This window comes from Calidris pugnax, unplaced genomic scaffold, assembly GCF_001431845.1.
Source record: "Calidris pugnax isolate Ruff unplaced genomic scaffold, ASM143184v1 scaffold39, whole genome shotgun sequence".
NCBI classification, from domain to species: Eukaryota; Metazoa; Chordata; class Aves; order Charadriiformes; family Scolopacidae; genus Calidris; species Calidris pugnax.
In genome coordinates this window covers 4,744,623-4,766,787 of record NW_015090828.1, presented here as the reverse complement: position 1 = coordinate 4,766,787, position 22,165 = coordinate 4,744,623, and the positions used below count along the sequence as shown (strand labels likewise).

The following is a 22,165-nucleotide window of genomic DNA, read 5'->3' as shown; positions in this document are numbered from 1 at the left end:
CCTGCCCGTCGCCTCGCCTCGCCTCGCCTCTCCGCTCCTCTCCTTTCCCCGCGCCCGGGGTTCACGCAGCCCGGCCGCCCCGGGGGTGAGGAGGGGCGAACCCCGCCGGGTGCCGACCCCGGGAGCAGCCGGGCTGGGCTGCACCCACGGGGCACGGCCCCCGCACCGCGGCCCGTTGCGTTTGGCGGTGCGGGTTGGGCCTGAGGGGAGGCGGGCCAGCGCCGGAACCCAACGGCCCGCCGTTACCGACTCCCCTTCCCCGGGCGCACGGCGCATCCGTCAGACTGAACCGCCAGGGAAGGGCCGCGCGTGTTGGCTCTGATCCTGCAGTTATGCCAGAGTCTGACGGAGGAGAGATGAGCCGTTGTGAGGTTGACAGAACAAGAAAAGGCGGCAGAAGGTGGGACAGGGTACAGGAGTGATGGTTCCGGGCTGCCTGCCCTGCTCGCTTCCCTCCTGCTCCTCTGTGGGAAGCAGAAATAACCCGCAGCGTGTGCCGCTGCTACTCCTGCCAGCTTGTGTGAAGAGTAAGGTGATTTTTGGTTTTTTTTTGCAATCGGGGAGAAACAATTCCATCTCAGCAGTTTTCAGGAACAAGAATGGGGCCAAAAAAGGAGAAAATTTAAATAAAGAGTAGTAAGAGAAGAAATGCAAGCTTGTGCAGCCCTTCACCATGGGTGGGAGTGATAACTAGGGTCTCTTCTCACCACAGGGCCGGAAGGTGAACGAAGGAGCAGCTTCTGGGGCTGCTAGAGTGTAGCTCTTCCTCCAGGTTACAGACTGACTTTGGGATCGAGCTCATTGTACTCAAATGGGAACACTAGTCTCCAGATAAACTGGTTTCAGCCCATTTCCTGCCACTCATTACAATAAGCATTCCTGGCACCCCTCTGTTGTTTCACTTAACCGAAATTGGCAACATTTGGCCGTCAGTTTTGAGACACCAGAAACAGCTGCTTTGAGAAACACCAGCTCATTGCTCACTGGCCCCCAACAGGCTTAAGGCTGCAGTGTTTCTTGCTCAGCACCACATTCCAACAAGTCCACAGAGTCCCTAAAGTTCCCTTTTCCCATTTTGAGCCCCAAGACCACCCACTCTCCTCCCAATCCTCACTGATCCAACACAGTAGCAAGCTCCATGCACAGCCAGATGTTTGTCACTCAGACGTGGCTTTCCACTGGGTTTTGGGATTATTCTATTCTTTATCATGGCTTCTAGGGTTACTTCCTCAGTAACCTGAAGAAATGAGCTCTGGCATTACCTTTCACAAAGCCACTGCCAAGTGCTGCTGACTGGGAGAAAGGAACAGGTTCTAGGAGCCCTGACTCCTAGTACACCTTCAAAAATCAGTAGTGAAGCATGGGAGAAAGTGCAACGCTGAGCACCCTTCCCACACCGTCTACTCTTTGCCCCCTCCTTTCCTTGCTCATCTTCTGTTTTCCCCTCCTCCTTGTCTCTCTGCTGTGTTTTCACCACAAAGGGAAAATGTGTGCAGAGGGGTCAGGCAGAGGAGAAAGGGAATGAGTGGGAAGGAAACCTAAAGAAAATGGAAAGGAAGCGATAACAAACCGGGAGGGAGAGTGTGAGTCAATGGGGAGGTGGGAAGGGAGAGGAATATATGAATGAATGCATAGACAGAATGAGGACAAATGTAGAATCTGAGAGGGAAGAAATTAAAGTGGGTGAGACCGCATTCATCAGGTTTAATTTTGGCTCTGACAAGCATTAATTCCTTGCAGAGAAGCAAAACCTTTCTCCTTGATAGTGCAACTGTTCTTAGCACACAGTCATCTCCTACGTAAGGCTGGAAAATTTCTTTCTCTGAAGACAGTGTATTTAGTCTCTCAGCCTTATGTTCCACATTCATTCCTTTCCACAATGTGGCAGACACTCCAGCAGCTCACACAATCTTGTTACTTCTTTCCTACAACATTATATAAAGTCCATTTGAAGCAGACCCTTTTCTTGAATACTGAGAGAATTGCCATTGTATTCTCTCTGCCTCTATTTTGTACACCTTCCTCTCCTCTACTTCTTATTCTATGCAACTGAAATCAGGTTTTTAAGAACGGATGGATTTTGCATAGCTCTTTGAAAGCAGACGGCTTTGGGGGTGTTCCTATTCCTCCAAGGCCTCTCATTTCTCACCTGCCTTTTAGCAATAATCCCTGCCTGAGCTATATCTATTTATCTCCCCACAACATTACCCTTTTTTTTTTTTTTTTTTTAAGAAAAGACTGGTTACTCTACAAATACTGGCAGACTTCAGTGGAAGAGTAGAGCAGAGAAACCTTTTCAACAGCTCCGCTTTCCTGAAGCATGAAACGAGCTGGACCTGCCTGAGACAGCATTTTGCAGAGTCACACTTCAGATTTCATGCTTCCTTCAGCCAATCACTACTCCCATCACCTGGGCTAGGACTCAACATTTTTTAAAGCTCAAATTACTCCCAGATGTGATTCTGTGCAATCATTCTGCGGTGAATTTAGTCCTAGGTATTTTGGTCTCAAAGCACACGATACTCTGTCAGTGTTTTTCTTACCTGACAGAACTGTACTCTACCTGTCTTAACAAGGAATAGCATTGTCTGAGACACAGGTTACATTTGTGCTAAGGGATGACAAAGTCTTAGAGTCTAATCAGAAAGTTTGTTCTGTGACGGATTATCCCTGACAGTGTTTAGCAAAAAATGTCACATACCACAAATATGGGTCAACATTATGTAATGGGAAGTCTGCTAATGGCAGCACAACATTGGAGACAACAGTGTCATGTACTTAGAACTGCAAAAGCTTGCAAAGAACTTGCCACAACAGAAGCCTTTAGCACTTTCAACATTAAATAGAATATTACCAATTTCTATAGTTCAACACAAGTGGGTCTGTTGTTATTGCAACCTCACAGAAGGAGAGAGAAGCACAAAACATGTACCAGGAAACATGAGCTGTGACACACACCTCTTGCCCGGCAAGGTTCAACAATCCTGGCTCTCATGCCTTAGCCTGGCATTCACGGCTGCCCAGGTAGGTCACCAAGATCTTGCTGCAGGGCTACCACTCTACAGCAGACAGGCAGAGAGGCTGCCAGCCAGCTGGAGAGGTGCGTGGCTTCCTTCCCAAAAGCCATGACCTCATTCAAGCCGTAAAAGTGAGAGGAAAAGGTGCTGTGTGCTCCTCTTTTCCCCACAAACTAACCCACACACCATTCCCAAGTTCTGTCCCGCCTGTGCTGCACTCCATTTTGGGAAAACTACTTGGCAGCAGCAGCAGAGTACAGCACAGAGCTGTAAGGCAACCCTCTTCTTCTTCCTGTTTGAAAACACTTTTGTATTTCACAGTAGCAGGTTTTTATTTGCAAGCTGTAAAAGAAGTCTCCTTTCTCAGACTTCAGCAAGACTCAGAGTTCCAGCTCTCCCTTCCCACTTGGGAATAAAAAGGACTTGTGTTATTGCTCAGTGGACTGTGCAAGCAGAAGGCAGAAAGGCTACAGCCAGTTTTCAGGAAAGAAAAACAAGGGAAGAAAGAAAGAAAGACAGCCTTTCTTTTTTTTATTTTATTAATATGTCATTTTTGAGGAGGAAAGCAAAATATTAAAGGACAGACAAACGGAAGGGTCAAAACCAGTATCAAGCATTTTGTGTCAGTCCTAAAAGAAGCATTTAGCATTTACTAAGCTTAGCAACTGACTCCTGAAGTTTCATGGAAAAAAATGCTTTGCAATTTCACAGTCATTCTTTGTCTTTAGTGGACATGTCTGTTTTGAGTGTGCAAAAGCACATACTTGCAAAGGATTGTGTATAAGATATTTTTGAAATTACCATAGGACTGAAGGAAAATCCACACACTGGTGACAGAAAGACACACACAAAAAAGAGAAAGATTTAAGACCCTAAGTAAAAGCCATAACTATGTACAGTTAACGCGCGGTGCGACACAGCTTTCTTTTCTACACAGAGACAGACATTGATGTATGACAATTTAGAGCACTAGGCACAGTATCTCACTGGGAAACTCTTTGTTTTTTCTCAGCTAGCAAAGCAAGAGTCCCTCAAATGCTCAAACAAGGAGGATGATGGCACAGGCCCCCCCTTTTTTCCCCTAGAAAGATCCAAGGCAGAGCAGCAGTGCTTAGTCTTAGCTCTGGAGTGAATCTCTCTCCCTCTTTCTCCCATTCTCTGAAAAGGTAACAACCACAGCCAGGCACCCTGACACAAAGTCCAGCAGTGAGGCTGCACCTCTCTTGGAAAGGGCTCTGTCTGCTGTTCTCTGCTTTCATGTTGCTTGCGATGCTGGGAAGCCCTCACTATTTCTGGGAACTCTCCAGTGAGATGCATGCAGTAGTTCATACATCTCAAAATGTCTCTCCTTCCCTGTTAGGAAGACTTCATTCCACAAACTGCATTCAGGCTTTTCTTGCAAGGCCATAAAGTATACTTTAAAACGTCAAAGATACAATTCTGAGGTAATGCTATGCCAGAGGACGGACTCATAAATCTGTAGTTTTTTGTCTAGTAGGATGTGAAAATGGCTTCTGAATGGGGAAAAGCTAGTCTGCTACTCAGATAAAGCGACAAGCAGTCTGTGGAAAAGGGAACCAGGGGGATATGTGACAGAGATTCATTAAAGCACGACTAGCACAAACAGGGTAGCCAAAGTCTGTTTCCCAAGTTGGAAGGTGTAAAATGCAGTTTATAGCAGCCAGCTTCAAAACAAAGGAGGTGGTACTTCGTACAATTGGTGTTAGACTTGTGAGGCCAAAGTGTCAATGCTAAAAGTTTGCATTAGTTCAGGGAGAGGCTGGAAAGTGCATAGAAAAGAAATCTTTTAGAATTATTAAATCCACAAGTGATTCAGAATCCCTAATCTGAAAACTGTTAGAGTCTGGGGAAGAGTACTGAAGACTGTTATCAGTGCTTGTCCTGCTCTTCATCTTCTGTAAACATCCGTTTTCAGACACTGCTAGAGACTGTACTGGGCTGGGTGGGTCTTTGGTCTGGCCTGGTACCTAAGCCTTCATTCCTTACCACCTACCACTACACCATCCTCATTGATAATGAATACTTCAGTCCTCCAACTGTATCATCTGGGTGTGCAACTCCCAACCTACTCTGACCAACGTAAACAATTAAAAAGAAATGTTCCTCTCAGATAAACAGAAAGATGTCAAACAAATTATCATTTTATTAAAGCTAATTATGCTGCTCCTTTCCAAGTTTCAGTTTTCTGATCAGCTTTATAAAGCCTGAATAAACACTCAAGAAAGACAGATTCTTTCATAGGCAAAAATAATGTATTTGTAGTTTCATAAAATTTATTTGTTGCCTAATGGGCACAAAGTACTGTTAATGCTTAGCATTATAATCTATTAATTTGCTTTTAAGTTTAGCCTCACTTTATTAGATCTATAGTATCCCTAGAGAACAACTAGAACGTTCTGTATTTCCTCTCACCTCTGCACTGTTAATCATTCTTCCTACTTTAGTATCATTTTCACATTTAATTAGTGCTTTATGCTCCAGATATTGGACTGTATCTTGACCTTTAAAGGATACTACTGTCTGCTTCCCCTTGATGATACTCACTGCTATTCAGATTTACTTTCCATCGACAGTTCAGTGGCCAGCCTGTGATACCTCTAAGTGAATTTTAGCCCAAGCTGATGTGTTTTGATAAGTCCATCGAAATATTATGTAAAAGAGCACCAAATGCCTTTGTGAAGTCTTGATGCTATTCTGTACTCTACTAATCTTCTGGCTTTACCTTAAAAAGTGGAGGAAAAAATGTTCTAATTTGTCTGGCTTAGTTTACTGTAGTACACCTGTGTCATACCTGGGTCTCATTATACTATTCACCTCCATACGAATACATTTTCCCCTTCTGCTTTAATATTTAGACTATTTATTTCAATTTGGAGCCATGCCCATAAGACAATAGTTTCCATAGTTACTCTTAATTCAATTTTTAAAGACTTGTGACATGCTGACACTTGATTAATCTCCTGATAGTTTCTCAATTCTCTGTGGGTTTTTTTAGCAACTAGTTGTTCTATCGGTTCTATAAATACCCAAAGGGACACCTCAGATGCATTTGTTCTCAGTGATGATATTTTATTATGTATTTCTTAGTTGCTTTTTCCCAGCAGTTCACAATTATAACAATGATTTCCTAACCAAGCCATTATTCAAAGTTTAATCCCCTTTGCAATAAACTTCATGGCAAAAGTCCAATTATTTTTTGTGGGAATAGGAACTGGTCTCAACATTTATCTCCATATTACAAATTAATTACAAGTAATATTTTCTTGATCAAGTCATTTTGCATTATTGTGCCTTCAGGACTTACAACACAGTCTCTTCACATTATCTTTAACCTCTTGGCAACTGTTTCAGTGTATCCTCACGCTGTCTCTGTTTTTCTCATGTGCACTGAACTTGGAATATAAAAGCCTGTTTTGGTGGCCCTCCAGTTTTCTCTTTCTAGTGCAGTTCGTATTTTACTTTTACTTGCTTAAATAGCCCACAGTGACCCATTCTCTCTTCAGTGTTTCCCATTTTCACTGGAACAAGAAACATTTCTGCTAGCTTTCCATTACAGTATCTTCTAGAGTCTTTCCTACTGACTTATCCCTTTCCACAAAGGCTTTTCTTAAACGCCCTCAACTGTTCCTGCACATTAGATTTTCCTCATAATACTACATCCTTCTATTGGATGACGTCAACACTCTTCAAAGACAGCCAAGAAGGAGGTACAGTTCAGTAATACATAAAGTTAATAAAGAAAGTCTAAGTGACCAGGTCCTCAATAGCAACTAATGATCTAGTTTTCTTATAACTATAGAGCTTTAAGCTTTTTGTACAAGCACAGAAGTTACGCATTCTCGATTAAAGTTCCTGCCTGATGGCTTTTGTACCATCAAGATCTGGTATGACTGAGGTGACATGGAAAGACAGGAAAGAAACCATTGTCTTATCTCCCACTGCTACTGTGAACTACTAAGGAAACAGAAGGAAAATCACGTTAAATGAATGAGGAGGAACACCCAGACATTCCCTATCCCTGGCTCGGAGCCTGCATGTGTAGTGAGACCAGTCTTTAATTTCACTTGCTTGACTCAGTCACTTACTACAAGCTCTTATACTGTCTTTCAGATCTATGATTATTTAAACATCTGATCCACTATTAGAAGTTCACAAGGAAATACGTTAGAAACAGCAATTAGGAGCTGCATTCTACATGGTTTTGCTCTGGTAGGAATGTATGCCACTTAGCACCCATATACAGGCAAATTAGATAGAGGGAGTACACAGACAATAAAGTGACTGCTAGTTTATAGCACTGCTTCGTTAATAACATCCACAAGCATTTTAATTAAACCATGTTGTGCTCTGAATGATGTCCTATCACCATTACTTGTGTACTGAATATATGGCAGCCCTGCAGCGTGTCATTTATTGATATTATAGCAGCCCTTACAAATTTCCAGTTGCTGTATATATGCAGTGGCCCAGAATGCTTGAAGCCAGTAGAAGAATTGTATTCTGAGTCTTGAAAATCATATAACTGACTCCAAAATCTGTTAGTGACTGATTCATTGCTCCTGGTTCTTAAACCAGGCTGCACAGCAGGATAGTTGCAAAGGCCACCTTTAGCCTAAGGAGCTTATTTGCCTGAGGATCTTTCCACAGCAAGTGGGGAGTGCTAAAATCCTCAGCAGTGTCTCAATGGGAGCTGACTGTAGGTGCTCTGGGTTGTCCCAGAGGAAATGCTTTCTCTTGATTCTACAGGAAGCTGGAGGAGAAGAGCATCCTGAGGCTAAATCTAGTCTTTGTGAATGGCCCCTAAATTAATCTTATATGTCTTTGCAACAGCCGCCTTTGATATTCTGCAGTATATTCTAGAATGAGAAATGAGAACAGCAAACAAATACAGCTCTCTCCGAGGCTAACACTAGCCCCTCACCTCCTTGTCCAAAGTTCAGGGGGCTTAATCTACACTACACGCTCACAGGGACAGTGCTGGCTGCAAAGCAGAACAAATAGTCATTTATCCAGGAACAGCTGTTGCCTAAGGACAGGGGTTTGACAGTAGCTCCTGTGTGATGGAACGTGGGTCTGTTTGCAGACTTGTCCGATCACTGCTTATCTGTGACCTGCTGAACTTGCATCAAAAGCCCATCATCTGTAAATTCTTTTTCTCTGATTTCCTCTTTTTCTTCCATGCTGCTAACCTGATATCTTATATGATTTTTTTTAAATCAAATTTACAAGTTACTTCTCTATTTTTCCCTTTTAATACCAGTATTTTTCTTCGTAATTCTCTCTGTTCTTATTTTTCTCCACATTTAGTCTAACCTCATCTACTCCCATCTGTCTCAATGCCAGCTTCTGATTAATATGTCTTTACATAAATTCAATTTAGCCACTGACAGTACTGTTTTAGGTTTGAGCACATGACATCCACCTGGTCATTTCTGGGGCGGCGAGGGGAAATGAGGTAGAGAATAGCAAAAAAGCAAAAAATTGCATTCTGTGTTGAAGCAGTTGGTTTTATTTAGTGCAATTAAATTTTCTGGTGTCTTGTGCTTAGCATAGCTATTTACAGTAGCTGCCACTAGACAAGAAAGCTGTCTTCATGGATTTTATCAGTCTCATAACATGCTTGGAAATACGAATTTGTGCATATAAGTGACAGAAAAGTTTTACAATAGCAGATCCAGCAGAGCAAGAAAAGTAATGGTGGAAGGTGGAACTGTACAGAGTTTTGTACTTTAAATGCTAGCCATCTAGATTAGTCCTATTTTTTTGCGTGGGCAGCAGCTACACTGCTAGAGCTTTATTTCCTTAAAATTTTTAGAACAGTCACTACACTTTTAAATATATTTTATAGCTGTAGTTCCATTAAATTAATTTTGAGGTTGTACCAGCCTAATTATACACACATCTACAGTGATATAGCTAATGTCATACAAAAACTGACTATAAAACCCCCTTAATTTCTGTGTACCACTAAATAGCTCCTGCCAGAAATAAATTAGCCCTGGTATTAAAACAGTACTGAAACCTGTGTGTATTTTTGGAGTAGAGCCAAATGTTCTTTAGAGTGAAAACTCTAGAAAGTTATTACTATTAATGTAAACACATATGTGTTTACATTAATAAAATTTATTCAAGCAAAGTTATTCAGAAAAGGCAGATATGGCACAGAGTGAACCTAAGGAGAGATGGACAACTGAAATTCTTTAGCACGGATGAAGGACTATTGACACGTGCCTAATAGTACAATAGAAATGAGAGCCACTGGCACTAAATTGTATCCAAATCCCCCATTCTCTGCAGAGTCTGAGGCCTGAGCAAAAATGCTCTGTGACCACTTCTCTATCATCCACCCTGTGGTTTTGTTCTTTCTTGAAGTTGAGCAATATATCACTATAAACTAGGGGGAGCAAATGAGGTACAAATCAAGCTAAATCCAAGAGCTAATGAGATTAGCAGCTCTCCCATAGGCTATCTATAGCCCAACCACTAAGTCTTATGCCCTCAGGAGTTAATAACAGGGTTATTACAAAAAAACCAAAAATACACGACTGGTCTCTAACTGAATTGCAAGCAAACCTTCCTGCTTTCAGCACAGGAGCAGTGATGTCCGATAAAAAGTGACAGCAAATAATTCAGGGACAAAACACAGGAAGGTGCTCTGAGATGTTTTCAGGGCTTCTTCCCATGCTTAGGAAGGATAAAGGATGCTTACTGACAAATGAGACACACACTGGGAAGCCCAGCTGTGAAAGCAGAGGTTAGTTCCCCACTCCTCTCACCAGGTAGTTCAAAACCAGGTAGTTCTTAATTAAAAATGATCTAAAAGAAATACGCAGTGAGCATGATGGCTAACATGGGGAAAACCAAGCTATCTGGGTCTTGGCTTTATTTTAGTGCACAGTGCTTCAGCATTTGAAACTGTGCCATCTAGAACTCGTAAGAACAGTTGTTATCAGCGAGCATTATTAAATAGCAGACAGTTTGGGCCAAGATGCTCATTCCCAATGTGTGGCTGTTTGGGTGCAGAAGGGAAGTGTCTGGGAGGTGCCAGGAGTGTCAATACAGAAATAGGAGAAAGCAGTGGGATTAGACTACAGTTGGTTTGGGGTTTTCAGCACTCATTAAAATGACTGCCTGACAGCACTATCTAAATGGAAATATTATGCAAGCTTTATGCACACTGTGAATTCATCTCGGAGTAAAACCTCCTTCCTGTATCTTGCTGGGAAAAACACATTATGGACAAATGCGTTCAGACGGAAATAGATCATGCAACCAGTATTAGAGAAAATGTATGGTCTTATCCCTATTTTCTCATTTTGGATTTCTCCACCCTCTCCAGGGATGGTGGTCTGAACTCGTTATACCGTCAAACTCTCAGTGACCTCAACAGAAAATTGCTCATCTCAAAACACAGCTGAGCAGAGCAGCTAGCTGCCTCTCCTTCAGCCACTTGTTCCCAAACCAAGGTTACAATCCCATGTGCAGCTGCAAGGCAGGCAACTGAGACCGGGTTCAGTTCTCCAGCCTATTATGTGGTGGTTCCACAGGCTGGGGGAGCAAAAGCTTTGCTACAACAATGATCATGGGTATCTTCTTTCATTGCTTTTAAATTGTTTTCTCCTCTTCCTCCCCCTCAACTAGCCACGGAGTCTTATTACCGCTTGATCCATCTGAACCCTAAGGCAAAGTTTTCAGCACTGGGCACACTCCTGCCGAGAGAGTTTTGTATGAATTATAAAGTCAGGGCATTCAAATAGTACATCAATTCCTTTCCTGCAGGCTGTCTTCATGAACGCTTATTCATCTTGAAATGATGGTACGCTAAGAAATCACTTAAGCTCTTAAGCTTCCCTGATCTCATGTCACAACCTCAAGAACACCCAAAAGAGAGGAGGAGAATGCTCGGAAAAGCATAAAACCAAAAACTGTAGTCAGAAACATTTCTGTTGATGCAACTGCTGTTAAATAAAGAGATCACTCCCTGCATAGATAAAGCATAACAATATGTTCTGCTATATAGCTCATAACAAACTTTGATTCAGTCCAACATTTTTCTCACCAAAAAATTATTTCTGTGGTGTCTTATCTTGGGAAAGTAGAAAACAGCTAGAAAGCCTGCCTGCACGCAATATTCTAGAGACTGTAAAGGAGAAGAAGCAAATAGCAAAGAGATATCCAGCCCTCTTCTGTTGTGGCAGAACTGTTGGCTATTTCTGACACGTAGAATATCATTCTGGCAGAGGCATATCTGAAAAATTATTTTTTTCCTGTCATTCCATTTAGCAGTATTGGTAGCCTTTACAAAGCCCTCTTGTATTTCAAAGGCAACATTACCACATGAACGCTAGTTGTGCACTTACAAAAAGACTAAGCAACACAATTCTTAACAGCCTTAAATGATGTCTTCCAGGCCTGCCGGAGATCAGAGGAGTTTGCACAGGGGAGCAACTAAGTGCAAGTCACTTGTAATGTTCTACCTGCTAACTAAAGAGCAGAGAAACACTGGCAGGCTGGGCTGGAGCTGCAGGCAGACAACACTTGCTATGGCTTATTTCAGAAGTACAGCATTGCTTTCCTTTCTCTCATGCCCTCTGCCACACGCCAGCAAGCAAACAGGAGCACGGGAGCAGCTGACCACTTCTGATGCCAAGGCCCTGTATGCGGTGGACTGTAACAGCCTGTGCTCGCCAGCACTTCTCAAAGAAAAGGAGAAGGCAGTGTTCCTCTCCAGCCTTGTGTGAGGGTGGGGGAAGGAAAGGGAAAGGAAGCCACTCTCTGTACGCTTTATCCTCTCCTGGGAGCTAAGCAGAAGCAGCCAGATTTAGGAAAACGTATGAATATGAGACCATGGCAGGTTGTCCCCTTTCACACAACACAGCAATTGCAGGAGTGCTGTCAGAGCCGCAACGCCAGCTTTTGATGTTCTCGACGTAACATGGCTTGGAAAAGTGGGCAAGACAGAGGCACAGGGAGCTCCTTTGCACTCTGATGCTGTTTTGTCACTTTCCTGGGCACAGCGCTGCGGCTGGGACAGCCAAAAAAGCACACACATGGCAGAGGTGCTCTCAAAACCTCTTTGCCCTTCTCTTCCCCAAACTGCTTTCTCCTTCTCACACTCTTTGCTTACCAGTGGTTTCTGGGGGAAAAGAGAAAAAGGAAGAACAACATGGGGTAGACATAACTTGCCGTTTCCAGAGATGACACAGCACTGCTGCAGGCATCAGTGAGCACATGCTGGTCATGCTCCTCTCCACAAGGACACATCAGAGACACACAGAGAAACCGTAACTCCTAGGGGTGAGGAGACTTCAGCTTGACATGGACATCACCACTGAGTATCTGACGTGTACACCCCAACTGAGTACCCCCTCCCCATGCTGCCCTAGCTCTGGCTCTGCAGGATGGTGGAGAGAATGGACTCCCTACATTTCCATCATTCAGAGACAGTTTATCAATTTTTTGAGGACCTGTCCAGGTCAAGTTTGATTCTATTTTCAGAGCTGCATAATGACTGTTGATGACATCTGCCCACGATTGGCTGCAAGCATTGATGAGTACTGTAAACAACCGGTTTCCAAATGTACAGCCGCATGTCTCCTTTCTGCTCCAGGCAGCTGATAAAGATCCATTGATGGTAGTTGCTGTTTAATATGGTAAATGATTTTGGAGATTACAGTCTTCTCTTATGTAATCTCCTTACATAAGGACTGAGAAAGAAAACATGTAAAGAGCAGAATTTGAACAGCAAAACATCAGGGATCGGGAGCTCAGCACAGGTATTGCCATCTTGAAAGTCTTTTCTGAATATGGAAGCTAATAAAAAGCCAACAGAAATAAAATTCTCCCTCTTTCAAACGTACACAAGAAACTTAAATAAGAGTTACGGCTCACCACAGAATACCGTGTATCCCTGGCATTTAGCTAACCAGATGAATGAAATGGGAGGTAACTAAAAGGAAGGTAACTAAGCAAGTAAGTTTTAATCCTAAGTAAAACAAACCAACACTAAACAAAATGCTCCAAAAACTGCAGCCTAGAGTTTGCAAGTGGGTTGTTCCTGAGGTAGGTTCAGGTTGTGGAAAAACACGCTGTTCTCCCTAACCAGCTGCCATGTGGTGACACACGCTGTCTGGCATTTTTTGCATGCTGATTTATGAAACTGCTGTGCTACTCCGTTCAGTCTCCCCGTGTGCTGTGTCAGCAGCTCCTGCTTTAAGTGTACTGCTTGTTGCTCCAAAGGAAGAGTGCATTCATTCATTTTTGCTCATTCCTCATAATTCATGCTCCCAGTAGAGAAAGACAGAGGGAACGACTTAAAATGCTTAAAACCTTGATGGCAGAGAGAGGAGAATGTAAAACAAAAGATAAAGAAAAGGGAAAAGAAGCAAGAGTAGCAGAATGGATGAAAAATGCAGACTCCTTTGCCCTTTTCATTCATATTTATTACTGCCCGCTCTGTTCCTTTCTTTATCTTCCTTTGCTCCATCACGTGTCATACTGCAAGCTTTAAGAACATCATGCTCAGATAAAATGTTAAAGAGCCAACACATGCAAGACCTGAACATACCAGAGAGATTAACAATGTTCATGGGTGGAGGCTGTTTGCAGGAATGTGAGAACACCTCAACAAGTTTCATACCTACACACACACAAAAAAAAAAAAAAAGTCAGTCAGGAGAGAGTCGGTTTTTACTTTAGAGCATGAGGTATAGAAGGCTCACAGATTTACAAAACTCAGTAAGTGACAGAGGTTTTTCACTGCTTCAGGGTGAGATTTGTATAATTTCTTAAGAGACCTGAGATAATGCTGGAAAAAAAATTCCACCAGCATTTGCTCAAACTTTTTTATGAATTCAGTTCAGCTGTGTTCAGTTCCTTCTATGTTTGTCCTTCATATACATTCTAATGAACGAATTTGCTGGTGATGAGATTCACAGAAACTGAAATCATTATGCAAATTATTCAGTGAAGGATTTGGAATATGAATTAGTAAAGACTAGATTCTTAAAGACAGGTGCAACTAAGGAATTTTCACCTCTGCCCTGTCATTACATTAGTTCTAAACAAGGGGCTCATATCTGATGGTTTGTTTTTTTCCCAATAGCTGGAATTAGTTAACATTAAATTCTTTTTCATGCTGGACGTTACCAGCCTCTCAAATGGAAAACACAGCCTAAACTTTTTTTTTCTGTTTTCATTTTTGGCTTAAAATGCAAAACATTTTGATGTGCATTTCCTTGGCAGTAAGATCAAGGCCAAACTTGAGGGAAAAAAGGTTAAAGCTCCTAACACTGGCTCCTTTTACAACGAAATATCACAGGCAGAACAAATCCAAACATAGTATTTGCACCTGTCTTCTCTTAAGCCCTGCAGAATAGCTCTGAAATATAAGGTAGAAAGAATATCCAAAAAGAGGGAAAGTAGGGAGAAAAAAACCCAACAAAACAAACTACGGCAATATGTACAGCATGTTCTTTTCAGTCAGTTAAGAACATGAGACTTTGATATGTTTACTACTGAGTTAACTAAATGTGAGCAGAAGTGTTAGGACAGCAGCTGATGATGTTAGCCCTCCCAGAGATCTCTGGCTCTGTTGCTGGGTGCTGTGGTTGCACACACAGCTCTGCGAGTCTTCTGCTTTGCTGTCCTACACCCAGCGAGTGAATCCATTTACCTCTGTCTCTGGTGCTATATGTGTAACCGAGTTCATCCTACTTTAGACAGACTCCTTGAGACAGACCTGGAGAGCTGGTAACCCACAGCGTGCAGATACGTATTTGACTGAAATTTCTGAAACGTGCTCTTTGTGGAGCAGACGTTAATAGCAAAAAAAAAGAAATCAATGTTTTTAAACCATTTTGCTATCATCACACTGAGAAACACAGAGACATGGAGAATTTCAAGACGCTAACTTGCTGCTCTAAGATAGCTTTTCTATTAACAATTTTCTTTAAACTATCTCTGCAATTTTTATAACGTTCTCATGGTGCTGCTTCCATTTGCTGTGTTGTCTTACATCAGGAGCAGTAAGTTGGCTGTCTGGATCTCTTCATTCACTGTGACATTAGGTACTTAAGCCTAAGGCGCCAATGTCTTTCGAAAGGTTGCACAGGGTGGCAACGCTTTGGTTCTGAAGATTAAATGCATCCAGGCACTGAATTCTGAATTTCAGTTATTTCTTGACCTATGCTGACAATTTGCACTCTTTTTTTTCTCCACTCCTTCTAGAAGGGAGACATTTCACTTATCCAAATATTTCTTTTGGACGCAAATATAGCTTAGTTGCAAAAATAACTGAATGTATATGAACAGCAGACCTTATTTATAACTTCTCTGTTCCATATGTGATTGATTGCCTCCAGTAAGGATACTTTAATGTAGCTGAGCTATTTGTGTTGGAGGCAGTGGCTGCAGAGCAGTATCATTTGGCAGTCACCAGATAGCTGAGCTTTCTTAGTGCTCCCCTGTACGTGCCCTAGCAGACATTATTATTTTAAAAGTCACTAATAGTGCTTATTAGAATTCTGAAGTAAGGCTTTTCTTTGCTTCTGCAAACTTTTTGCTTTTCCTTCTGCACTGAAGTAATGGTTTTCATTCTCCCCCTCTCAACCCTTTTTTGCTGAGTTGCCTTTTAAATTCATTTACCTAACAATATGCAATATAATTTTTTTTTATTTATATATAACACCTATATTTTTGCAAAGTAAGAAACAGAGAGTAAGGAAAAGTTTAAGCATAAAATACCTCCAAGTCGCCTAAAACAGAAATTATTTTCTTTCTTCCCAAAGTGATAGCAAGAAGGAAGTTAACTGACTTCGACACAGGCGTTGAAACAGAAGAATCCAGCCGAATTAATCGCAGTGGAATGGCACAGAAGGATTTTTACAGGAAGACATTCTAAGATGACACCTAGGACTTGATGGCACTGTATTTCAATGTTGATTAGAGTAATTAGTTTATACCTGTTATGACACTATCTCAACTAATTTAAACATAGTATGCCCTGAAACTATACACAAATCATTTGGCAATGATCTGGAGGAACGCTTTATGTGCAGCAACCCCTCAATAAAGTAAAGGAATGAAGTTATCAGAGAGTGAGCAGCAGAAGCCCCACTGCTTAAAAGATGTACATGTGGATGTCTATTTCTAGACTTTGTTTCTAACTATCAAACATGTCCCTAAAGTAACATTACTCCAGAACACAGACTAGGTTAGAAGGGAATACTTGCAAACATCATCACAACCTCCAGGTTTCCACTTAAGAGTAAATAGTCCCACACAGCCATGAGTATGCAACTAGAACTGCTGAAAGAATTAATTACGACCTACTCATGTTCCATCTGTCCAGTAAATGTCCTACTGAAAATCACAAAATATTGGAAAACAATGGATTATAACATGGGGAGTTTTGAAAGCATCCAAACAGTGAAACTCCAGAAGATCCCCACTTGACTTAGTACACAAACTCCAGACAAGAATGTCACTGCTGGTATTTTGGCATGTCATTTAGATATATTTTTTTATTCTCTATCTTTTTTTATTATTATTATTTCTTTTTCAAAATTCTGAAATAGCCATTGAGTTCTGGAAGGATTTACATCAAAAGTGCAGGGTTTTTTCCTCACATTTTTACCACCACACTGCCACCACATACCACCACAGTATGATCTTTGCACACCTCTTGTTTTTCTTTCTTAAACATGTGTAACTCCATTAGAAAATCATGTAAACTTACCTAAAAATAAAAAGGGACACAAATTCAAGTCCTGAATATGCCTTGCAGCGTATTTTGGAGGTCAGCAAGCAAAGGCTACCTTTGGGCTGAGATAAATACTTCTTGAGATGAAAAGTTATCAGAAACGATCATCACCTCCACTTCTGTGCACTCAAGCAGGGAATGCAGCTCCTGTGCTTTGGCTTGATAGCAAACATACCATTGTAGGCTGGAGGGTCTATGAGCAGGAGTGTAAAAACCATGTGTGCAGTTTAGATACAAATGCTGAATACAGAAGTCACCTTCTCTTGTTACAGAGAAGCACTATGCCATGGGGAGTCCTCTCTAGTTGCGTGTTTCTATACTGACCTAAACAATGTGTTTTCCAGCAGGCACTGCAGAAGCCCACTCCTTGGGTAGGATGATGGGCAGGACCTGTGTAACCGCAGGAAGACTTCTGCTCCATTGCAGCTGTAAGAATAGCTGTCTGCCATATGTACTATATACGAGTGCTCATTTTAATTAAGGTTTAATCTCCTCAATCTCTGCACTAATCCTTGGTTCTCTTTCATAATATTCCCACAGACCACTCCAGGGTATTTTCTGGCATCTAAAAAGTCTTAACTTTGCTGAGTTTGCTGTGATTTGACAGACTCCTGTGTATCCACCTTCATCTTTTATTTTCTGACAGAAATCTGCTAAATATGTGAGGCAGAAAAAAAAAACCACCAGCGTTTGAGCCTTAATTGGATGAGAATGGCAATTTGTGGATTTGAGGAATAGCAAAGGTGCCACTAGAGTGTGTAAATGGGCAGCTGGCACCGTAGCTTTTGCCAACATTTGCGTCAACGTGGGAGTACAGCAATATGGTAGCTGTTAACATTGTATTCAATAAATATCTCATCATATGTGAAGATATGACTAGCCTTTTGGAGGAAGAAGCTGAATATTCTCTGCATCCACAGCAGGATTTCATGTGTAATCCCAGCAAATGTCAGCAGGCCTTTGCGGGTGCTTAAATACCGTATACATAAAATTGCTTTCTTGAAATCTAGTGTATAGGCAAACAGTGAAATAATAGTGAAATAATTCACATATTGAATTATCCACAGAAAAACAGTGTAATGCTCAACATGGCACTTTTTCTCAGTTGACTGAAGCCTTAAGGAAAAACACACAGACCTGTTGTTGCCAAGTGCACGTGACAAGTTTTGTTACTATGAGACTCAGTTTCTACGTGCTATATAGACTAGAATAGACTATTTGAATTGGATCAGTTAGTCCAAATGCCTGATCAATTCAGGGCTGACCAAAAGTTAAAGCATGTTATTATGGGTATTTTCCAAATCCAACACTGACAGGTTTGGGGTATCCACCATCTCTCTAGAAAGCTTGTTCCAGCATATGATCACCCTCTCAATAAAGAAATGCTTTTAATCTAAACCTCCTCTGGCACAGTTTCAAACCACATGTGCATCCATAAAAGGAAAGCACTTATTTACAACTTGTTGTTCTTGTTGCTGTTAGAAATAGGAAGGATGTTAAAATTATTGTTTTAGGACTAAGGAAATTATTTCTGTTTATGTGAATTTGATACATTTCATAACTATTGGAGTTAAACAACAAAGACAATATTGTAGATAAAAATGGCACTACACCTCAGAACGGTATGTTTCTACAACTGTTTCTTGCCATGAGGTTCCCTCCTGTGGATCTCTTACAACCCTTACACAAAGATTCCCTACATTTTTCTATTAGGAAAAAAAAACACCTGGTATTAAGTTTCTATCTTCTAGTCATGTTCTGTTTTCATTTTGCCATGACATTTCTCTCTGTGGAGTGTACCTACACTGCTTTCTCCACCTTCTTTAAAAGGCCTTCTTTCTTTGCCCTGGTCCGCCTCTGCTACTCTTCTGAGTGTCATAACTACACATGTATTAATTTTGAATAATTCCCAGAGCCCAATGGTCTATATTTTATGCAATACACATTCCCTTAGAAGAAAGTTCTCTATAACAGAATTTTATCGTGACGTCAACAATTGAAACATCACCATTTTGAAGAGTCAAAACCACTGAGATTTTCAAGAAATTTTGTCTGTGACGCTTTAAAAAGGTTGATTTACAGACACAAATAGCAACAAACACAGAACTGGAGCAAACTCAAAATATATACAGTAACACTTGGCTTGACCTTTTAGTCCATTTCATTGAAAACGAACACACTAAATTTAGTAATGTGATATAAATCGTTACTTATTTTCAGGACCTATTAAAATACCCTAAGTCAATCAATTCCTCATTTTTATTTCCTTCTGCATTGTCCAGTAGTATCTTGCTGCTGGCATTTACACAAACCCCAGAATAAGCATGCTTTTTCACACTAAGAAATTCTAAAACAAATGCAACAAAATATCTTGTCAACCCTCTAGTAAAACAAGGCGGCTTCTCAGCAAGACAAAATTTTCCAATCAGCAGTAACGGCACTTATCCACTCTCCAAAACAGCTTCCAATATGAGGATTCTACTCACAGAACATCACCCTTGTTTTTATTTTTACATTCACAAAATCATATGCTGTCTTTTATGAAAGAATTTGGGAATGTAAAGCAGTGGAAGAAAAATTTATAGTACTAAATGACAGCGCTACTTCAAACTAAAATGACTTAAATTCAAGTGCTTCTACCACCATGATGGACAAAAATGCTCTTATATGCATAGGAAATTTAGTTTTATAGTTTCACATGCAAGTACAAGAAGGGCCATTTACACTTTCTTACTGAAAAGTTAATGTCTTGCATATTCCCTAATAAAATACTTTCAATAAGCCTCATTAATGTAGCTATTTACATTCATAGCTATTGTCATAAGCATAAAAAAGGAAGACACTTTCTCCACCCTATGCCTTAAGCCTAACAGCTTGAAATTTATATCTGTAGAGAAATATCAAACCGCAACATTCCCTCACACCAGAAACCCAAACCACAGAATTGTACCATCTGAATGAAAATGAAGGTCCTGAAATGTTGCTCTGGAAAGCAAGGTATCAGCAGACTGATTTTAGCAGTGGGCAGCTGAGACAGGCCACGACAGGGGCAGGTGTGACCTCCAGTATGGGGTCAGCCCCACTGCCTGAGAGAAGAGCTGATGGGGACGGGCCAGTCCCAGGCAAGACAGAGGAGTGAAGAACCTCACCGCCCAGCAAAGTCACCACCTCTCTTCCAGCGGGAGACCAAGGTTGTCTTTTAAGCTGCCTCATTTGTATTTGCCAAAGAGGGAAAAAAAAAAGAGCTTCATGCAGCCATCACCAGTCTGGTTGGACAGCAAAGAAGTTGAGGGATAAATCTACTACTTGCTCTTTCCCAGGGTGTTTCCAGTGTCCCAAGGACACGGGAGAACCCCATCAGCCTGAATGCAAATATTCACACATTGCTGAGAGACAGCTGAGATGCATTACTATATCTGCTGTTCCCAGCTCTGAATTCTTTGCTAGCAGATACTGCCCTAGTGAGTGAAGTCTGTCTTGTAGCCACTCCATGGATAGAGATCCCATCCTTTTTGAAGTATTGTATGTTTTGTGCACTTGATAATGGCAGGATAAGGCTTAAACCATCACTGTACTGGCATCACATTCTCTAGTGTACCTTCCAAGTACCAAACAAATCTTAGGAGAAATGTCAATAGAGAAACACTGTAAAATAACATTTTGTATAGAAAGTACTCTATCACGACATATACAGTGTTATTTTGGACAATTTTTCTTAATCAAGCAGTAAACAATCTTGTATCAAAATAAGGACAGCTGGACGTTCATACCCTAAATAACTAGCTTTCCAATAAGAATTTAAATGAAAAAAATTAAAACAGAAAATCCAAGTACGCTGACCCATGTGAGATTCATGAAAATGCAATGTTTTATGCATGAATTTGATATAGAGCGTGGAAAGAGTTGAGAAATTTATAAAGCCAAACACTACTGACTCTTCATACTGCAGTGAACTGCTGCTCTAGTGGGTTTTACAATCCTAACAGGACTTGAAGCAAGAGCACTTCAGCTGCACAGTAAAAGCACCTATTTCTCAAACTAGGTGCCAAAATAAATAGTCTGACATCCCACCCAGTAGAATAGATTATTCTGCGCATATATAAATAAATAAAGCGCGACTCGGAAAACAAGCAACAAACAAACAAGAAAACCTTTATCCTCAAGCATCTGGGATCCAAAGGCATTCCAGTCCAAGAGAACAAATCATATTTGAGCTTTGTCACATGCTAAAGAGCAGTTCTGACCATCCCTTCAGAAGAGGCCACCATCTGTTACATTTTCTTCCCAAATCACATACATGTACTCCCCTCCACCAAAAATAAATAAATAAGTAAATGTATTCGTTTCATGGAAGCAGCCACGACCTTTTGAACAGATGGGAAACCTGACAGATTGAGACACAGTGAATCCCTTCCTTGCTGATTTCAGGAAGGGAAACTCCTGGTTTTGAAAGTTGTTTTTAGACCATTTTCTGACTTCATGGCTTAGGAGAAAATCAGCAATGTAGAAGAATAGAATTTTCTGTTGTAAACTCTGGAGGCATGCGGGAAGCAGACGAAAATACTTTATGCCAGCAGAGTAAAAATTTAAAGAAAATGCACATCAGATTTGCCTGTATAACATGGGTATTCCCACCCAAATCCCTCAGTCATTGCATACTCAGGATTGCATCAAGCCATTAATTCTATAGTTAATTCTCCTCCTGCTCCCCACAGCATCGCTATTCCCTACTTTCCGCATATCTGAACTTCTCATTGAATCTCATTTCCCCTGCAGGCAGTGAGTCACGTTCTTCCAAGCCCTTCTGTCCTGGTTTCCCTGCTTTCATCACCTTTCTCTCTTAGTTGCTCAGCTCTTTTCTAGTTCCCTTTCCTCCCTCTTTCCAGTCTCCCTCTGACCCAAGGCTGTCATACCTTGTGCACAGGGTGACCAGTTGGGATCCTTGCTTGAGGAGCCACTCTCTCCCAGGCTGGAGATGGCACCGTGTCTGTGGGCCCTTCCCCTGGCAGAGGGCTCTGCACTGCCCTCCTGGTGCTCCTCCCCCAGCTCCTGCCAGTCCCCTCATTCGGGTACAGAGAAGAGAGATTTTGTTGAATGTTGTGTTGGGGCCTCATGTGGGCAATGGTCCTGCCCACTCTGGCCACTAGCCAAACACCAAAGACACCTGAAGTGTAGCATCAATAAGGGATCTGGGATGCTACTAGTCCCATCACAAAGTCAGGCGGGTGTGAGCTTTGAGCTCTGAAGGCAGCCTGCCTCCCAAAATCCCTTTGAAGTCAGTGCTACTGGTCACCTCCCCTCTCAATACGTATACTCTCCTGGTACCAGAACTGGGGAGGGCAAGCAGGGGAGAGGAGGAGGTGGC

General features: G+C 41.6%; 1 protein-coding gene across 1 annotated transcript in view; it reads right to left on the bottom strand.

Moving 5' to 3' along the window:
- PHYHIPL (phytanoyl-CoA 2-hydroxylase interacting protein-like) overlaps window positions 1-21,858 on the bottom strand; it is a 59,864-nt gene extending 38,006 nt beyond the window's left edge. Inside the window, exon 1 of the mRNA XM_014940513.1 lies at window positions 21,714-21,858. The gene's annotated coding sequence lies outside the window, so the exon portion shown is untranslated. The remainder of the gene's footprint in view (window positions 1-21,713) is intronic.
- Between the last annotated feature and the right edge of the window lie 307 nt (window positions 21,859-22,165).